The sequence below is a fragment of the Myxocyprinus asiaticus genome, chromosome 25 (assembly GCF_019703515.2).
Source record: "Myxocyprinus asiaticus isolate MX2 ecotype Aquarium Trade chromosome 25, UBuf_Myxa_2, whole genome shotgun sequence".
Lineage (NCBI taxonomy): Eukaryota > Metazoa > Chordata > Actinopteri > Cypriniformes > Catostomidae > Myxocyprinus > Myxocyprinus asiaticus.
In genome coordinates this window covers 32,590,093-32,612,379 of record NC_059368.1, presented here as the reverse complement: position 1 = coordinate 32,612,379, position 22,287 = coordinate 32,590,093, and the positions used below count along the sequence as shown (strand labels likewise).

Below are 22,287 nucleotides of genomic sequence, written 5' to 3'. Positions count from 1 at the left end.
ATGGCATAAATTGAATAGATTTTATAGATGCCTGTATTGCACATTCTTTTTACTAGTTAAAGGAATATTCTGGGTTCAAAACAAGTTAAGCTCATTCGACAGAATTTGTGGCATAATGTTGATTACCACAAAAAATAATTTAGACCCGTCCCTCCTCTTCTTTAAAACAAAGCTAAATTATGGGTTACAGTGAGGCACTTACAATGGAAGTGAATGGGGACAATCTGTAAATGATCAAATATTCAGTTTTAAAAGTATAGCCACAGGACGTAAACAATGTGTTAACATGATTTTAGAGTGATAGAGTGTGTAGTTAAAGTACATCCAACTATACAACTTTGTTGCCATGACGACTCAACCGTAAACCCTACAACGACCGTAAAATGTACAATTTAAACAACTTTAAAGCTCAAATAATACACCAGTTTTAACAGAATTGCTTTTTTTGTTTTAAGTGTCACATTTCTGCTTTTAAACCCACCTGGGCATTCAGGAGAGGACCGAGTACTCACAGCCTATCGCGTGACGTACAGTAAGCTCGCTGACATATTCAAATGAAAGCAAAACCAATGAAGCTTGTAAACAGCATTCTCTTGTAAACAAATCAAGCTCCACTTCTGGTTGTATCGCGTCAGTTCTCATTAACATGCCAATGTGCTTACGCCACGCGAGAGGCTGCGTGTACTCGGTCCCGAACACGCATTGGAGAGCAACTGGAAGTAAACAATTATAGTGAAAACGACTTATTGATCCGTTTCTCACCCAAAGTAATAGTATCACTTTAAAACACATTCATTTAACCAATAGAGTCGAATGGTTTACTTTTACTATACCTGTACTTTTTGGAGCTTTAAAGTGCTGGTCACCATTCACTTGCATTGTATGGACCTTCAGAGTTGAGATATTTTTCTAAACATCTTAATTTGTGTTCTGCTGAAGAAAATAGTCATACAGATCTGGGATGGCATGAGGGTGAGTAAATGATGAGAGAATTTTCATTTTTGGGTGAACTATCCCTTTAAGTTATCCTGTCAACATTGCACCCTTCAGTAGGACACTGCAGTTAGTTTACTATTTTCATGCTTTAGACACGTTTGATGTGTCATCATCTAAGTGATAAAAACAAGAAACCCTGGCCAAAAACAGCTTAACATGTTCCTCATTTAGCATCGTTCTCTGCTGTTCAAGACTAGGCTTTGGCAAGCAGTAATGGAAAATTTCTCAGGGAGTTTTAGGATTTAGCCATTTTATTCATCCAACAACAAAATGGACATTTACTAAAAATTGAGAACAGTTGATGGCTTGTCACATTCTAAAATGCTTATTTTTTAGAGGCACAACAGACATGCTTAAATAATAACACTTGATTAAGAAGGACAAGACAGCCAAAATAAACCCAGGACAAGTTTCAATGAAACAGACACAAAAAAGCAGATTAATTAGGAATTTCAGAGTTGTTGTTACGGTTTCCGTATTTGTGATGTATGAATAGGAGCACCACGCCGAGAAAGAAGCAATGGGATTTTTCCCTCCCATCCAGGAGATGGTGCTGAGGATCATACGTTTCCTACCTTCAAAGTTGCGGACGGGGTAGTATGTGGACAAGTGGTTGAGGAAATGAGCAAAAACAGAATGAAAGACAAAACTGACCTGTGTCAGGTTTTCTTAAGGTATGTAAGGAATACTTGACAACGGTCAGCTGAAAAACAATGCACACCCATACAATAGGTGGTAATGCAGCCACGACGCGCAGCGGAGTTACACCTGAGGTGTGCATATATTTTTTTTTTTCAATAATTGAACGGGCTGGAGTAAATTATTTCGCTAATTCCACGGTTACCATACCTTAAGAAATTGTTCAGGGTTTTATCGCAAGACATTTTCTGGTTTTCGTCCCCAATACGCTCATAAGTGGAACTACTTTCTTCCACCACAAATTCAGCGTCTAGCTTTGATACAGCCCAAGCCTTTGTTGCAAGTTTGAAAACGTCGCTTTAGAACTAGCAACGGAGCCATGCACTGCTGTTGAACACTTACTGGAGTAACAAGGTATTGTGTGTGTTTGTGTGTCTGCGAGCGAGTGAGCAAGTGAAAGAGAGAAACTGAGACAGATCGCGTGTGTGAGATTACCAAAGTTTGCAGCAGCTTTCATCAGCAGTAACACAATAAGTTTAAGTGTACTCCTCAGCAGCAGCATGGTCGTGTCACTATTCTTGTATATAGCTTTCCTGTTGCTAAACAACTGTTTACAACCCCACTGAGTCGCAGGGGTGCGCTGATATGAAGGCTGTGTTTGTTTCTCGCAAGCAAGTACTGTATGTGTTTGCTTATGCGTGCCCGTGTTTGAGATCGGGGGAGGGGGGGTTAAAAGTGGTAAAAGTTATTTCGGATAATATAGAAACTGTTGTATTGATCAAGTAGTGGGGTAGCGTATACATCAGGGCTCCATGGGTCGTGACTCGAGTCTCTATATGTGTGCGTATGTATGTATGTCAGTGTGTGTAAGTGTGGGTGACACGAGAGCGAAAGAGAATGAGAAAGCACAAGGGCGCTAAATTTAAGATATTACAGACACTGTTTGTCATTCTTATCCGATGTACTAGGCCAGCGTCTTTGTTTTAATAGTTTTTTGTTTTGTGCTGTGGTAGCCTGTACTGCTCTTTAAAATAACTGAAATAATTTGGCAAAGTGATAAGGAACCATTATGCGATCAAGACCTGAAACTACTTAATAGCCATGCGTTTACTAGAAAATAATAGCACACCGTCAACCAATCAGAATCTAGCATTCAACAGACTCGTGGTATAATTTAGGCTAATTAAATGGTAAGGCTGTCGATTTAACACGTTAAACAGTGCAATTAATGTACGTATACTGTATATATAAAAAAATAACAGAGCAATTCAAGCTTGAAGAATCACCTTTTTTCAGCAAATATTGATATATGCAATAAATCTGATTAATTATTCGGCATATCCTATAATTAATACCATGAATATTTTTAATCCATTGACAGTCATATTAATAACCAATTGAAATACACTCTAAAAGTACTCTTGGAGGTAAATACTGGGTGAGCTTTAAGTTGCTTGGCAAAAGATATTTAGAGGTACTTTAAATCTGTTTATGGGATTTATATATAAAGTGCATTTAGAAAGTATTCAGACCCCTTCATTTTTTTTTTCACATTTTATGTTATGTTGCAGCCTTATGCTAAAATGCTTTAAATTATTATTTTTTTCACATCAATCTACACTCCATACCCCATAATAACAAAGCAAAAAACAGATTTTTAATAACAAATTTATTAAAAAGAAAACATCAAATATCACATTGACATAAGTATTCAGACCCTTAACTCACCTTTGGCAGCGATTACAGCCTCAAGTCTTTTTGGGTATGATGCGACAAGCTTTGCACACCTGGATTTGGGGATTTTCTGTGATTCTTCTCTGCAGATCCTCTCAAGCTCTGTCAGGTTGGATGAGGACTGTCGGTGGACAACCATTTTCAGGTTTCTCCAGAGATGTTCGAGCGGGTTCAAGTCTGGCTGGGCCACTCAAGGACATTCACAGAGTTGTCCCTAAGCCACTCTTGCATTCTTGCACGTCTTGGCTGTGTGCTTAGGGTCATTGTCCTGTTGGAAGATGAACCTTCGGCCCAGTCTGATGTCCTGAGCGCTCTGGACTAGGTTTTCATTAAGGATATCTCTGGATTTTGCTGAGTTCAGCTTTCCTTCAACCCTGACTAGTCCCCCAGTCCCTGCTGCTGAAAAACACCCCCACAGCATGATGCTACCACAACCATGCTTCACCGTTGGGATGGTATTATGCAGGTGATGAGCGGTGCCTGGTTTCCTCCAGACATGATGCTTGGAAATGAGGCCAGACTGTTCAATCTTCATTTCATCAGACCAGAGAATCTGAGAGTCCTTTAGGTGCTTTTTTGTGTCTTGCACTGAGGAGAGGCTTCCGTCTGGCCACTCTGCCATATAAGCCCAGATCGGTGGAGTGTTGCAGTGATGGTTGTCCTTCTGCAAGTTTCTCCCATCTCCACACATGATTTCTGGAGCTCAACCAGAGTGACCAATGGGTTCTTGGTCACCTCTCTTACCAAGGCCCTTCTCCCCCAGTTGCTTAGTTTGGCCGGGCGGCCAGCTCTAGGAAGAGTCCTGGTTGTTCCAAACTTCTTTCATTTGAGAATTATGGAGATAACTGAGTTCTTGGGAACCTTCATTGCAGCCAAAAATTATTTGTAGCCTTCCCCAGATCTGTGCCTCGACACAATCCTGTCTCTGAGCTCTGCAGGCAGTTCCTTTGACCTCATGGCTTAATTTTTGCTCTGATATGCATTTTCAGCTGTGAGACCTTATATAGACAGGTGTGTGCCTTTCCAGACCATGTCCAATCAATTGAATTTGCCACAAGTGGACTCCAATCACAGTGTAGAAACTCTCAAAGATGATCCAGAGAAATGGGATGCACCTGAGCTAAATTTCAAGTGACATTGCAAAGGGTCTGAATACTTATGTCAATGTGATATTTCAATTTTTTCTTTTTAATAAATTTGCTAAATTTATTGCAAAATATGTTTTTTGCTTTGTTATTATGGGGTATGGATGTAGATTGATGTGAAAAAAAATAAAATAATTGAAAGCATTTTAGCATAAGGCTGCAACATAAAATGTGAAAAAATTAAGGGGTCTGAATATATTCTGAATGCACTGAACAGTTGAAGTCAGAAGTTTGCAGCACAAGGATACTGTAGGTTATTTCCATGGTGTAGTTGCCTCTGGGCAGTGTTGGCGTCATGTTGTTCTTTTGAATGATGCGGTAGAGCTTTCTGAAGGTGGGGAGGGCAACCGTGCGCATCCACACAATGAAATCCTCATTTATGAAGCCATTGTTTTCTGGGTCTGAGTCCAGTTCATAAACAGGCTTGCGCCAGTTCATTGGCTTTGCTGTGTCTGGAAGGTGAGGACTATTTTAGAAAGAGACATGAGCAAAACATGCCATGCCATTTCATCACAGTATATACTCCTAATAGATAGATCCAACAAAGTACTTCAACAATAAAGCCACACTTACAAACCAAGAATGTATTTGGGACACTTTCTGGTTGTCAAACTTTCTAGAACATGTCCATAGTTAATGTGATGAAATACACCTGTGGTTACTCTGCTAGTACATCCAGTAATGACATTGGTTAAGAGTAATTCCAAAAACTGTTCAGTACATGAAGTTAGCTCTGAGAAAAGTTCTAGCCTCATAGCATCTGACCTCAAGCATACCTGGTTCTTCTCATCATAGGAGCTATGTTGCCCATTACAGTTCGGTACAGGCGTCGGAACCACCGTCAGCCATCCTTGCAGCATATCTTCGTTTGTGTGTGTAACGGAGGAATTCCTGCCACTGTTTTGACTCCTTTACACATTTTATTAGCTCTTAAAAATACCATCATACACTACCGGTCAAAAGTTTTGAAACACTTGACTGAAATGTTTCACATGATCTTAAAAATCTTTTGATCTGAAGGCATATGCTTAAATGTTTGAAATTAGTTTTGTAGACAAAAATATAATTGTGCCACGATATAAATGTATTTCATTATAAAACTAAAATATAATAAAAATAAAAATAAAACACTTTTTTGAAATTGATGACTTGGACCAAATAATAAAGAAAACCAGCCAATAAGTGCCCAACATAGATGGGAACTCCTTCAATACTGTTTAAAAAGCATCCCAGGGTGATACCTCAAGAAGTTGGTTGAGAAAATGTCAGGAGTACATGTCTGCAAATTCTAGGCAAAGGGTGACTACTTTGAAGATGCTAAAATATAACACAGTTTTTATTTATTTTGGATTTTGTTTAGTCACAACATAATTCCCATAGTTCCATTTATGTTATTCCATAGTTTTAATGACTTCACTATTGTTCTAAAATGTGAAAAAAAAAAAATTATAATAAAGAATGAGTGTTTCAAAACTTTTGACCGGTAATGTGTGTGTATATACACTATATTGCCATAAGTATTCGCTCACCCATCCAAATAATTGAATTCAGGTGTTCCAATCACTTCCATGGCCACAGGTGTATAAAATGAAGCACCTAGGCATGCAGACTGCTTCTACAAACATTTGTGAAAGAATGGGCCGCTCTCAGGAGCTCAGTGAATTCCAGTGTGGTACTGTGATAGGATGCCACCTGTGCAACAAGTCCAGTCGTGAAATTTCCTCGCTACTAAATATTCCACAGTCAACTGTCAGTGGTATTATAACAAAGTGGAAGCGATTGGGAATGACAGCAACTCAGCCACGAAGTGGTAGGCTACGTAAAATGACAGAGCGGGGTCAGCGAATGCTGAGGCGCATTGTGCGCAGAGGTCGCCAACTTTCTGCAGAGTCAATCGCTACAGACCTCCAAAGGTCACGTGGCCTTCAGATTAGCTCAAGAACAGTGCGTAGAGAGCTTCATGGAATGGGTTTCCATGGCCGAGCAGCTGCATCCAAGCCATACATCACCAAGTGCAATGCAAAGCGTCGGATGCAGTGGTGTAAAGCACACCGCCACTGGACTCTAGAGCAGTGGAGACGCGTTCTCTGGAGTGACGAATCACGCTTCTCCATCTGGCAATCTGATGGACGAGTCTGGGTTTGGCGGTTGCCAGGAGAACAGTATTTGTCTGACTGCATTGTGCTAACTGTGAAGTTTGGTGGAGGGGGATTATGGTGTGGGGTTGTTTTTCAGGAGCTGGGCTTGGCCCCTTAGTTCCAGTGAAAGGAACTCTGAATGCTTCAGCATACCAAGAGATTTTGGACAATTCCATGCTCCCAACTTTGTGGGAACAGTTTGGGGATGGTCCTTTCCTGTTCCAACATGACTGCGCACCAGTGCACAAAGCAAGGTCCATAAAGACATGAATGAGCGAGTTTGGTGTGGAAGAACTTGACTGGCCTGCACAGAGTCCTGACCTCAACCCGATAGAGCACCTTTGGAATGAATTAGAGCGAAGACTACGAGCCAGGCCTTCTCATCCAACATCAGTGTCTGACCTCACAAATGCGCTTCTGGAAGAATGGTCAAATATTCCCATAAACACACTCCTAAACCTTGTGGAAAGCCTTCCCAGAAGAGTTGAAGCTGTTATAGCTGCAAAGGGTGGGCCAACGTCATATTAAACCCTATGGATTAAGAATGGGATGTCACTTAAGTTCATATGCATCTAAAGGCAGATGAGCAAATACTTTTGGCAATATAGTGTATATATATTACCATTAAATATGCTGTTAGCAATGGCTCCACATGGGGCTATAGGCTTGTTGTCATTATTGCGGTATGGCTCACATTCTTTGCTTGGTTCCTGAAATGTTAAGTTGTGATTTGAGCTTTATTCAATTACATACAATTCTGTAGGATCCAATTAAGCATTAAGCTTTTTATTTTAAAAAGTACTTCCTGCACTCAGGAAGCAAATAAAGCCATTTTCAGCCTGTCGTCTGAACAGGCTGAAAATGGGGACATGCATGCTGCAATCTTACTTAGTGTAAAGTTCACTGACAGAGACAATGACTGTCGGTGACTGACATGTTTCTAATTCCAAGATGCCAAACCCTGCTTTCATATGGATATGGAGTATTCTTTGCTGTCAAACACATCAGACAGCTGAGCTCAAAATCAGGTGAAATTTTTTACGTTTATATTTAGTTAGACATGTGAATACCACTTGAAATTAAACTTGCAATACCTTAAGTGAGCACTCATCTCCATTAAGCTGGCTGTCATCTCTGGACTTCACGTACCGCCGATGGTTTTGATAAAAATTCGACAAGCCATAGTACATGAAGACCTTACTCTGAGGAAATAAAGTTAAGAGTCTTAAAACGTGTGCTGCAATCGTTTTGAATTCCAGTAACACAGAACAGTTTTTAAAATATCAAAATGGGAACATACAAGTTTTTAGTGTGTAGTTTAAACAGTCATATGTTATCAGTGAGGATATTCAAGTTTTGTTATGGCCTACTGATTCAGATGCAAGACTTCCACCTACAACTCAACTAAATTGATTCTGCATCTTTGTTACTAATTACTCTACTTATTTATTTCTTTTCAGTACACTTTTAGCTGTTTAACCAGAGAAAAATAATTTATATTTGTAAAATTGTGTTTACAGTAATGCACTTACAATAAAACTCTATGGGACAAATAGGGCTGGGCGATAAGACGATGTCATCGGATATCGATGATCTGACAAATATCCCGATGCCGATATCAATGCTTATTGACAGACGATGTTCGACAATATCGGGAAATGACAAAACCATGGAGCTAGTCAGCAAAATATATTAAATAGTAGCCCAGGGTTTGAAATTAGCACTGGCGAATACGGGTTTCCTATTTCATTGGCAGTGGCGGGTAATTTTGCCACCTTTGGCGGGCGACGTGCAAGACGTCTCGGAGTGACATGACAAGAAATGCTGTTAGACATAAAGGCACGCACATAAGCTTTATTATATTTTTAAGAAAAGACGACAGAAAAGCTGTCGATGCGTGTTTGAGCGTTTGAGCTTGTCTCGTGGAGTTCTCACTCTTTCTTTTCTGTTTCAGTTGCCCGAAAATATCTTGAATGTAAAATTGATTTACGATCAGCCACAACATTAAAACCACCTGCCTAATATTGTGTAGGTCCCCCTCGTGCCGCCAAAACAGCGCCAACCCGCATCTCAGAATAGCATTCTGAGATGCTATTCTTCTCACCACAATTGTACAGAGTGGTTATCTGAGTTACCATAGACTTTGTCAGTTCCAAACCAGTCTGGCCATTCTCTGTTGACCTCTCTCATCAACAAGGCATTTCCATCCACAGAACTGCTGATCACTGGTTGTTTTTTGTTTTTGGCACCATTCTGAGTAAATTCTAGAGACTGTTGTGCGTGAAAATCCCAGGAGATCAGCAGTTACAGAAATACTCAAACCAGCCTGTCTGGCACCAATAATTATTTATGCGATTATCTAGCCAGCCAATCGTGTGGCAGCAGAGCAGTGCAGGAGCTTCAGTTAATGTTCACATAAACCATCAGAATGGGGAAAAAATTTGATCTCAGTGATTTGGACCGTGGCATGATTGTTGGTGCCAGATGGGCTGGTTTGAGTATTTCTGTAACTGCTGATCTCCTGGGATTTTCACACACAATAATCTCTAGAATTTACGCAGAATGGTGCCAAAAACAAAAAACATCCAGTGAGAGACAGTTCTGTGGATGGAAATGCCTTGTTGATGAGAGAAGTCAACAGAGAATGACCAGACTGGTTTGAACTGACAAAGTCTACAGTGACTCAGATAACCGCTCTGTACAATTGTGGTGAGAAGAATATAATCTCAGAATGCTATTCTGAGATGCGGGTTGGTGCTGTTTTGGCGGTACGAGGGGGACCTACACAATATTAGGCAGGTGGTTTTAATGTTGTGGCTGAACGGTGTATATTTCAATTATATTTATTATTATTATGTTTTCATTTATAATTTTCTTTAGATCTTAATTTGTACAAGTAATTTTCCACCTGTTGATGTAGATGGATACTTGTGTAATGGCAAATGAGAGGTGGCTAAACACAAATATTTTGACCACTTCATTATTTTAATTGCTTTTTTGTTTTGTTTGAAGTGCAATATGAATTTAGAAATATCTTTGGATTAAGTTTCAAAAAATACATTTAATTTTGAAAGCAAAATCAATACATACACCCTTGGCAGTGGGGGCAGGGGTGTTGACGATGTAATCGGATTTTTATTAAAAAAAATCGTGAACATATCTCTTGCATATCGCCCAGCCCTAAGGCCAAAGCACTGCACTGTAATTAAGGTTAAAACACTCTGTTTTAAAATTGCAGCCGCAAGACTAACACATTATACGCATTAGTCACTGACTAACTATCTGTGCAAAGTTACATGCAATCTTTTGCATGTCATGACCATGCAAACCCCATTAACTTTGATACGATAGAAAGGGACGTGACGTAACTATCCACAAAGCACTGTTTACATGGATCAAAAATCACCCACAGGAATGACATTGGTAGCACACAACCTTAAGTTCATCCGCCTAGAAAAGTAGTCCTGCTGCTAAAAGGACAATTTAGACAACTATAAAGCTCAAATATCAAACAGGCCAAAGATTAAATGTGCTTTAAAGCTTAAGTGTGTAACTTTTTTTGTTAAAATTAGGGCTGGGACGATATATTGAATTTCTAAATATTGCGAACAAATAAAATGACGAACCATATAGAGGCAAAATGTGATATTTAGAAATTTGCTACATTGTTTCTGTGCTTGCGAATAAAGAGAACATTTCTTCTGTGTAATGTGTGTCCATGAACGATGAGATCCTCACACGCAACTTTCATTGAATAATGCATCTTTTAATATCTTTTTAAAAATAAAAAGAAATATTAATAATTTTAACTACAAATAAATCAGGGACACTTCTCTCTCATTAATAAATGAACCAGAACACTGTGCGAGTCTGTGAGATGCTCGTTGAACTCTTAAAGTGACAGTACAATTTAAGCGCTTGTTATACAAATGAATGTAAACTCAGTTATTTCTTGAAAATTGTACACATTATTTCAAACATTGACAGCTCATATCATTAATATATATACAATTTCATAATATAATATTTATTGATAGAATGTAGAATTTGTATATTTTTAAAAAGTTAAAATGTGATTATAATAATGATGACAACTAGGGATGTCAATTTTCAGACATTTTCATAATCGATCATAGTGGAAATGAACGATCAATTAATCGCTAACGTTAATATCACAAAATGCACGTGGAGGACTCCAAATAATATGTGCATGTAGCTTACTGTTTAAAAATAATTTAAATTATTACACTTAAATGCAAGCATTGGCATTATCCTCTCAAAATATTCTTAATTCAGTGTACGTTTAGTACGAATTTGTGAATTGTATAATTTCTGTTAATGAATTACTGTTAGTAGTAACTTGTTTACAAGATATACAGTATAACGTGAATACATATTTGAGTTCACTAAAACATCTTGTTGTGGATCGTGGGATATTTCGGACCTTTGGACATATATATATATATATATATTTTTTTTTTTATTAAATCATAACACAATGCCTAAACACAGTAGCCTACATAACATACAGTGTGTGCTGGTGAGAAGTCAGCTGAATCTGCTTTCCCGGAGGTCACTGATGCATTTGTAGGTTGGGGATGAAACAAGACTAGCAGATCAAAAGTGCTTCCTGTCGTGTTGTACTTTAAGACACTATCATGGTGTATGCAGAAAACATAATGTTCATTTATAGAGAAACACTCCAACACTGATTACATTGAGCATGCTTCATCTTCATCTGTGCCGTTCTTCTTCTGTGATGCGGACAAAACTTGACATGAAGCGCACTGTAGCGGATGACTGAACAGACAGCCTTATCAAAGTCTGCTGGCATGATAACAACGCATTCATCCTTAAATTAATTACTCGACAATCGATAAGCTTAATCGATCAAATTATTAATGACGCTTAGTCAATTAATCATTAAAATCCCTATGACAAACAAATTATTAAAAAACAAATACTTTCACTCACTTTTTCAGGCCAGGTTCTGTTTAGCTCTGTTGCTTGTTCTGCACCTGATCAGCCTGAATGTAGCGCACTATTTTTGAAGGCTCGTTTGTTTGTGATCTTTTCTTAAAGGGAAAGGTATATGAGAAACTCTTATTATTTAAACTTTGAGCATCTATATTGTGTATTAAAGAACTTATAATTATTAAAAGAATAATAATATAAATTATAAAGAAATTTTATAGAAATTATAACATGCATTTTGGCAGAAACATTTTTTTAAAATAAACACAATTTTGTCATACTTTGCCATTTAAGTGTTATTATATCAAATCGTAAGATAATCATATCGTCCCAACCCTTGGTAAAATACTTTGTCCTTGTGGCAGCGGGGGGGTGGTCAAGCATCTCTCCGGAGAGAGAGAAATCAGTAAGGGCGCTTATACCTGAGTGAAATTATGTCTAACACCTGTCTCTAATTTCAGTGAGCACGGGGAGAGCGGCATAAATATACACACCGCAAGTAGAAGAGGGAGAGAGAGAAAGAGACTGGTCAAGACAGAGCCGAACCAGAGCAAAGATTTTTAATGAGAGTTTATTTTGTGAAGCGGTGTGAGATACTGGTTTAACTTAGTGTTTAAAGAGAAACTGTAAATTGTGCTGCGAAGAGGAAAAATAAACCCTTACCAAAAAAAAAGGAAAGCTGCTTCTCGCCTCCTCCTTTACAGTCCTATCACCACGTTATATGCAGAGATAATTATAAGTAAGCCATTCAAAGGTGAATTTTCTTGAAAACTGTAAACACTGTGTCTCTGTGGCGCTATGAAAATTCCTCTGATTGTTTTGAGCGACCCATCCAGCCCGACACAACAACACTGACTCAACCAGTGGTGTGATTTGGGAGGCAGAACTATCTGTTTGTTTGACCAATGAAAGACGGGAGGCGTTTTCAGAAAGATGTTTCGAAAACAATGTTTATTTTTCCGTATGGTGGCGCAGAAATGATACAAACCCTCCAAATGAAGTTTATTTGTTTGTTTTTTTAAACAAATAAATATATTGTACAAATATATATTATTGTACTGAACCCGGAACATGCCTTAAATTTTATAGGAATTCAACATAACAAATAAAGAGGTAATAAACACACCTCGAAGAGCTGGTTGAGAGAGAAGGTCAGGATACATTTGCATGGAGTCGTGCTGTTCCAGCTGAAGCTTTGAGAGCAGTTAAAACACGGTCTGGACATATCAGTCCCGGTATAATCAATCTACAAAACACAGAAACACTTACGCTCAACACTGTTGCATAACACCCGAGAGCTTATTGCACCCACTTTAATCTTTCATATCCAGTCTGAGCAAACAGAGGACGTCTATTTGCATTACATTTGTTAGTAAAACGACAAGGAAACATCAAACCTCGAACTCCTTGATGTTGTTGGACGTCACATAGAGGCCAATTCCTTTGGGGATGAAGATGAGACCGATAACGAAGAAAGCGGGCAGCACAGTACCCGCGGTCAGAATGGGCTGCCAAGCGGGTAATCGCTGCTGTTTGAAGGTGGTGTTGTCGGGCTTTTTGGTCCGGATGGCGGTACCACTGAGCCCCGCGGATCCGGAGTGATGACCGTCTTCCTCCTTTGCGCTGTAGCTGGACGCCATCATCGTTATTACTATCAGCTCACAGCCTAAATATCTGCGTTACAACATAAAAGACAGAATCCTTCGATTATAGGCACCTAACTCTCTTTGTGGTCCGAAACTAGAGTATAAAACTTATTTTTGAGACTCCAGTGGTCTCTCCTGGGTCTGTTTTGTTTAAGGCAGAGCTACAGGAAGCGTCAAAATGTGATTTCCGATTTGCGAAAGAATTGTTTGTTTTGAACCGGTTCTTTATTCAGTCGAACCGATTCCAAAAGCTTCGTAGATCTTCACGAAGGTCGTACATTTGTAAAAATAATAATGATAAAAAAATAAAAAAATAAATAAATAATAAAAAAACGTTGTTTATAGGGGACCTGGGTAGCTCAGCAAGTATTGACGCTGATTATCACCCCTGGAGTCGCGAGTTTGAATCCAGGGCGTGCTGAGTGATTCTCAGTGGGGCGCGTGGTAAGTTCTGCGTGGATCGCGGAGAGTAGCACGAGCCTCCACATGCTGTGAGTCTCCGCGGAGTCATGCACAGCAACCCACGTGATAAGATGCGCGGATTGACTGTCTCAGAAGCGGAGGCAACTGAGACTTGTCCTCCGCCACCCAGACTGTGGTGAGTAACCGCACCACCACGAGGATTTGGAAGTAGTGGGAATTGGGCATTACAAATTGGGAGAAAAGGGGATTAAAAAAATAAAATAAAAATAAAAACATTGTTTACAGGTGTTCTGGAAAAAATACACAACTATATACAGGCCTAGTCGTGCTTTTAATGTTTTCTTGTACAGTGGTAAAAAAAAAAATCTAATCAAACTGGAACAAATGTGCATTAAATACAACAAAACAATAACAGGTTATATTACTTGATATATCATTGTAATAGTTGCATTTCTTTGTGCATATTTGTTACAAAAACACTTCTGCCAGTCATGTCCTACCCAAAGAGCTCTAAAATAGGTCCTACCACATGACACCCCAGTCCTCCACTGTGGTTTGTAGGAGTAGTAGAGAATTAAAGAGAATAGTAGTAGAATGAATATGTTTATTTTATCACAACAGGACTCCAGGTGTAACACATCTCCTTTAAGGGTTTGAAAATGTCCTGTCAAACGGTCAAGCTATGTGTCAGTGTTGGATCAGTATTTAATCTTTTCTTTCAGCATTTCATCTTTTTCTCTTTTATCCCCCTTTTGATTTCATGCAATGGTCAACAACCCACTGAAAACAACAACAACAACAACAAAAACTGTGGTGAAGCAAATATAGCAGAGAAGATTAAGTACTTTCTACATTGAATAAGTTAGTTTAAGCGTGCATTTGAAAATCGTAAGTAAACTCTACATTCAAACATGTTAAAATTAATGCCCTAGCTTAGAAGTAAATATTATTTATTATTGTTTGTTATCGTACAATGTATCATCACGTATCAATCCTAAAGTAGAAAATCTTGTCAAATGTATTAGCTACTTTGAGTAAATTTCACTGGTTAATAAAATAATTACATTTTACTTAACTTTTGGAAGCTGTTCCCGAATCCCAGCATGCACTGGGCTTGAACAATTAATGAGCTTGCATGGTTTCACTGTTTGCAAGTTTATTTACATTGATTTTGTTGTTAAGTTCAGTAACTTTGTGTTTTGTGCAGTCTAAAGTTAAAAGTCTACTCAAAATTACCCATTTATGATCAAACATATATACAGGTGCATCTCAATAAATTAGAATGTCGTGGAAAAGTACATTTATTTCAGTAATTCAACTCAAATTGTGAAACTAGTGTATTAAATAAATTCAATGCACACAGACTGAAGTAGTTTAAGTCTTTGGTTCTTTTAATTGTGATGATTTTGGCTCACATTTAACAAAAACCCACCAATTCACTATCTCAAGAAATTAGAATATGGTGACATGCCAATCAGCTAATCAACTCAAAACACCTGCAAAGGTATCCTGAGCCTTCAAAATGGTCTCTCAGTTTGGTTCACTAGGCTACACAATCATGGGAAGACTGCTGATCTGACAGTTGTCCAGAAGACAATCATTGACACCCTTCACAAGGAGGGTAAGCCACAAACATTCATTGCCAAAGAAGCTGGCTGTTCACAGAGTGCTTTATCCAAGCATGTTAACAGAAAGTTGAGTGGAAGGAAAAAGTGTGGAAGAAAAAGATGCACAACCAACCAAGAGAACCGCAGCCTTATGATTGTCAAGCAAAATCGATTCAAGAATTTGGGTGAACTTCACAAGGAATGGACTGAGGCTGGGGTCAAGGCATCAAGAGCCACCACACACAGACGTGTCAAGGAATTTGGCTACAGTTGTCGTATTCCTCTTGTTAAGCCACTCCTGAACCACAGACAACGTCAGAGGTGTCTTACCTGGGCTAAGGAGAAGAAGAACTGGACTGTTGCCCAGTGGTCCAAAGTCCTCTTTTCAGATGAGAGCAAGTTTTGTATTTCATTTGGAAACCAAGGTCCTAGAGTCTGGAGGAAGGGTGGAGAAGCTCATAGCCCAAGTTGCTTGAAGTCCAGTGTTAAGTTTCCACAGTCTGTGATGATTTGGGGTGCAATGTCATCTGCTGGTGTTGGTCCATTGTGTTTTTTGAAAACCAAAGTCACTGCACCCATTTACCAAGAAATTTTGGAGCACTTCATGCTTCCTTCTGCTGACCAGCTTTTTAAAGATGCTGATTTCATTTTCCAGCAGGATTTGGCACCTGCCCACACTGCCAAAAGCACCAAAAGTTGGTTAAATGACCATGGTGTTTGTGTGCTTGACTGGCCAGCAAACTCACCAGACCTGAACCCCATAGAGAATCTATGGGGTATTGTCAAGAGGAAAATGAGAAACAAGAGACCAAAAAATGCAGATGAGCTGAAGGCCACTGTCAAAGAAACCTGGGCTTCCATACCACCTCAGCAGTGCCACAAACTGATCACCTCCATGCCACGCCAAATTGAGGCAGTAATTAAAGCAAAAGGAGCCCCTACCAAGTATTGAGTACATATACAGTAAATGAACATACTTTCCAGAAGGCCAACAATTCACTAAAAATGTTTTTTTTTTATTGGTCTTATGATGTATTCTAATTTTTTGAGATAGTGAATTGGTGGGTTTTTGTTAAATGTGAGCCAAAATCATCACAATTAAAAGAACCAAAGACTTAAACTACTTCAGTCTGTGTGCATTGAATTTATTTAATACACGAGTTTCACAATTTGAGTTGAATTACTGAAATAAATGAACTTTTCCACGACATTCTAATTTATTGAGATGCACCTGTAGATTGATTGTCACAGTCATCATGTTTTGTGCACAGCTCTACAGTATATCTTGTTTCTATCGCCAATAATAAAATATTTCGTTTTGTGTGTCTGGCTCAATTGGTTGAAATATGCCACATCATTTGGACCACTAGGTGGAGCAAGACACTAAAGCAATGTTTTTTAACCAATATTTCGTTCTCACAGAACAGATAGGAGACTAAACTTGCATTTCATCTCTTCATCTTTCAGGCACTCTCTTTCAAATGCCTCTTGCTTGTTTTCAAGTACGGAGTTCTCACAGTCTCCAGTGCTACTTCGTCCCAAAGGTCTTTTTATTATTTTTTTTATATTTTTTTTTATTCATTCTTTTGTTCCTCTTTGACTCCTTAGTCCAAAAGTTTGGCCAACATCATCCAGACTGTCAGCTCTTTTATTTCTGATCTGAAAGCTTGGCAGTCATCGCTTCACAATCTTGAGCATACTTGGCTGTATTCCCCACTAAAAAGACCAGTTTAATTAGGGTGGAATTCTCATGCTGGTTTTGACTGGTTTATGTCGGCTAATTGTGGTTTGGTGCTAGTCTAGCTGGTGGACCAGGAGAGCTATGCTTTTCACCCACAAAACTTATAGCTGGTGAAGCTGGTTGTCCAGCATGGTCTTTTGGATGAAGCTAGTTAAGCTAGTTTAAAGTCCTGGTGGGGACACCAGCACACCCACATCCCATGCTGAGGGATCAGCACCCAAAACACAATATAAGTTGGTGACCTGCAGTGCTGATCTTTTCAGCAGGGTTGTGTTTGACCTCTACTTCCAACCTTTTGGATAATTTTGTCTGTCTTGTTTATCTGTGTTGTTGACAGCCTTAAGACATGGCTTTACTCCTGTAGCTTTTTGCTAAGGTCCCAGGACCACTCGGTAATCACCTATGTGCAAAGGATTTCAACTCTTCCAGAACTTTCTCAAGTTGTCTTCTGCATGTTCTTGTATGGTTTCTCCTTCGCAAACAGCTGACCACAATTTCCAGTTGATCTTTCATTATTCCTTGAATATCAGGAATTGTTCGATTCAAGGGAGGTTTGGCTGGTTAGCATGGCCCAGTTTGCACCTGCTGGTAGATGTTGTAACTGCACTATTTAGATTCAAAAACCTCCCTTATCCATTGATGGGCATTCAAAAGTAGCTGTGTATTCTGATGAAATACATTTTTGTTTCAAGCAAAATAAAAATGTCAGATATTCCATTCATATTTCATAGTATAAAATACATTTTATCAGTTCTTGTTGCTACTTCCATTGCTGCTAACGGATATAGCTCTCTCTCCAGTTATTACAGACCTCCTTCATTAGACTAGGGTTAGATTGTACTTAGAGAGAGAGAGAGAGAGTGAGAGTGAGTGAGTGAGTGAGTGAGTGAGTGATGTGTGTGTGTGTGTGTGTGTGTGTGTGTGTGTGTGTGTGTGTGTGTGTGTGTGTGTATAATCAGATACATATCTGGTCTTTCTTTGAAAATGAAGGTCTGTAAGATATTGATCTGCATGCAAGATTCCACCCAGGCAGGGGCTAAGAAACATTCTGAGAGTGCTGAATATACGAGATACTAAAATAATCTCTTTTTGGTCTCATATGGAAAATCCTGTTTGGCTCTCTGGTGGTGTATCTTTGAGTGAAGTGTCGTATGGCAGCCATGAGGCTCTTTTTGTTTGTTTCGCCTAAGCTGAGAATTCAGTGCGAGCGTAAAATTCCATTGAGGCAAAACCCTTTCCTTGTTTTCGAAAAATTGGACATATTGTTGTTCAGTCTCTCTGTCTTAGAAAGAACTGATTCTATAAAATTGTATATATTCCATTATTATTTAATCATTTCAATAGTTTATTATTGAAGAATTTCTTTACTATTATTACTTTCAAACAAGAAGAGTTGTTCTTGTAGCTGTGCTTGTCACACTATATTTTGATATTCCTCAAACAATTCTATTCTTTTTTTACACTTTCTGTAAGCTTGACATTTTTTAAGAAATTGAAGATTGAAGTTTGTAAATCTCCCATTTGACTTACATTGCAAGGGCGAAGGTTTGGTTCTTGACATTGATATTGAAGTTGATATTGACATATTGCAGGGATAAGATTCAAAATGTTGGTATTAAGAATATGCAAGAAAGAGAGTCTGGTGATATAAGCAAAATAACTTTATTAGCTCACTAGTCTCATTTCTCTTCATCACCATATTAAATATTAATTAATAAATTTTTTTGGAATTTAGGAACAAATTAAAAACTGATCACTAGGGCTGCACTATTAGGAGGAAAAATGAGATGTGCGATAAACTTGGATAATATGATATGTGATGTGAAAAAAAAAAAAAAACACTAAGATTAACGGGTCAAAATCAAATTTGATATTTTCAAGAAGACTTACATGAAAAAAATTATATCCAAGGGACAGGAAGTCAATTTCTGTAAAATGTATTATCCATCATGAAAAAAAATGGAAATCTAAACAAAGGGTAGAGTAAATTAACAATTAACATGTTCAAAATGACATCACTAGATAAACAAATCATGCGAAGAATGGAGCATTGACATTTTCCCCCACTTTCTGCTTTTCAGCTCCCCTCAATCCCACATAATCTTTTCTCATATTGCTTATTTATATGTTTTGTACTTACATTTTTAATCTGAAAAAGTAGGCCTCATGAACAAAGAAGGCTTTAGGCTTATCCTACAACTATGCCTTATTTTATTGACAAAACATTATTTTCCAATCTATCCAGAGTAGGGTTGCTCCGATACCAACATTTTGGCTTCGGTACAATACCAGCCCTAGTACCTCGGTATCGATACTAAATCGATACTATAATCAACAAATAAAAAGCCTCAGATTTTTGATTAAATTATACAGAAAATGACGATTAAAAGAACAGCATAAAGTCTCACAGATACAAATTATGCGTTTTCCGTTTTAATTTTTCTGGATTCCATGTTAAATGTTTGAATTTAATGTTATGATCAAATGGTGTTTAATCAAATTGATACATACAGCTTTAATCAAATAAAAATATCATAATTATTATTATTATTATTTGTTTGACAAAAAAGTGCAATTTTATTTTTGGTAAAATAAAATGCTGCACAACAGAGCTTCACAGTATTAATGAAAACATTCATGAAAACAAATCAGATTACCTGTGGCACAAGGCTGCTTGCATTTGTGATATTGCTTACAGATAATAATAATAATAATAATAATACAACCATTTAATATTACATAATTGTTATTATGAGTATTATTGCTACTTTTTAAATATTAAATTTTTATACAGTTGTTATATTTTTCTGTCTACAATTTCACACATCCATTTGAATAGAGCTTTCATTTAAGTGGGATTTTAATTTGACAGACCTTTGAGTTCTTCCTGTTTTAGACGAGTTAGTTATAGCAAGCTTCTCATTAATGCTGGGATAGTTCCGTGACGACACTCGAGCGGAAATCTCCGAGCTGCACCGGAGGAGTTCATTTAAGTGTTAACAACCGTTTATACTATAAACACACTGCATGAAAAAAAGTACCAGTAGCGTGTGTTACGTTTGTGTGAGTGTGTGCGCATGTGTGTGTGTGTGTGTGTGTGTGTGTGTGTGTGCGCGCACGTGTGTGTGAAGCAGATGACAGAACAGAGCAGCACCTCTTGTTCATTCTGTAGCATGCAGCGCATGTGACTGTATAATATTTAATTAAATTACATCATTCTGCTGTTTAATGATCACACTTGGCCATATTTTCAAACTGTCATTGATTTCATCAAAAACTGTCACATCTCATCTAATGACAGCATACTGTAATATGCTACCGAAAATTAGCAACAAGATGATATCATACCATTTACATTTTTTTGGTATCGCGGTACTCCGTTAGGTAAACTGCACAACCCTAATGCAGATGTTCTTCTTCAATGCACAAAATAAGACATGTATTGGGAGTTACACTAGCATCTTAAAATCCTGCACCTCAGATACAATTTTAAGGTGTCTTCCTCAAGAGGGCGCTTACCGGCCAAACAAGTAGAATCCTCAATTGGACGTGTCCCTATCATCCCTACTTAAATCTATGTTATATTGTTAGAATGTTTCCTATTCAGAATCTAATGACAATGATCCTATGTTCAGTCATGAAACTCTACATGGTGTAAGTTGAAGGTCCTTTGAACATGTGATCTGTTAGCCAATCAGCACACATTGTGCAGCTGATAGGTCAGTTGGTATTTCATCTGTCATTACAGCCAATCAACTTGCGTACTCTCTCTTTGTTTAACATTTAATTTGCCTCAGTTGTTTGCAGGTTAGCTGGTTCATTGCAGCTTGCAACAAGAGTTTTCTCTCTGAAACCATCCTCCTCCCCAGTAGCACCTGTCTAGGTTTGCTTTATGGGGATTGTAAGTACAGTATGTCTTAGGGCTTTTTCAGACCTGTACTTCGTTTAAATTGTTCCGAAACAGAGGCTAAATTGTTACAATGTTGCATTTTCATCTTGGTTCGGTTCACTTTCACAAGGCAACTTTTCAAAATGGACCAAAATTATGTTAATAAATGTCACATGTGAGCAAACTGTCCTCTTATTGGTCACAGTTTGTGTGCTGTTCAGGTATTTAGCTCTTACATCCAAATACTGGTTAAAATGATATACCTGCATAAATTTGTCAACTGTTACAAATTTTCAACTACTGTTTATGTCACGGTTATGCAAAAAGCTTCCACATGGCACAAAATGTGTGTTGCAGTCAGAGGTTGCACTGCAAATAAAATCTGTCAATTGGATGGATATGAGTTGTAAAATGTTCGTCATGGTTATTTTTACCTGTCATTAGCTGGTTTTGCATTATTTCTGCATTGAAAAGTGCCTGTTCTCATGGACAAGAATACATATATGCCTAAATGAACTGACCCAAGGGAGAAAACGTGCCAGGTTCCGAATCAAATGCTCCAAACGAGCCAGGTGTGAAAATCCCCTTACTGCACAACAGCCGCATGTTTTATCCATTATAACACTAACACCGAGAGTTGTCATGACTGAAATTATGTCAATGTATTATTTGCACACTGAACTGAAATTGAAGTTTACACTACAAAGGTGTAGTGTATGTAGAGTGCCGTGACAGCAGGAAAGTGGCTCTGATGCAGCATTTCATGTACGCAGAACTAAAGACAAAAATTTGAACTGCATAAAGAGCTGTGTGAAGACTTTTGTGTTCCATTGGAAAAAACAACACAGGCATACAGGTTTGGAGCAACATGACGGTGAGTAAATAATTACAGAATTTTCATTTTGGGGTGAACTATTCTATTAACTTTTTAAAAAGAGAAAATTCATCATTCTTTTTTTAATTGAATGTATCAGGTAACTCTCGCCATTTCTAATCCAGTTTTGACAGTGTACTGTGGGGTAGTGGTCGACTGATATGGGTTTTTTAATGGCCGGTACCGATATCCAGAGGGCAGGGTGGCCGATAGGCCGATACAATGCCGATATATAACACAATTTAATATAGTAAATAACAAATTAATGAATAAATAAATAAAATAATAATAAAAAACATTTATAAGCTCTTATTTAGCACTATATTTACTAAATTTCACACAAAACTACAAAATAATATTGTATTTTAAATGGTAGATAGCAGTTTCTTCAGATTTCAGATTTCATTGTACCTCCGTATACAGCCTCCAGAGGCAGCATTTTCCTGGTTTCGGACGCAGCTTTGAAGTTGCACTCACGTGC

The 22,287-nt window shown here is 38.1% G+C and overlaps 1 pseudogene; it reads right to left on the bottom strand.

Moving 5' to 3' along the window:
* Positions 1-1,435: 1,435 nt before the first annotated feature.
* On the bottom strand, positions 1,436-13,269 carry LOC127416108 (cell cycle control protein 50A-like; annotated as a pseudogene).
* Positions 13,270-22,287: the final 9,018 nt, after the last annotated feature.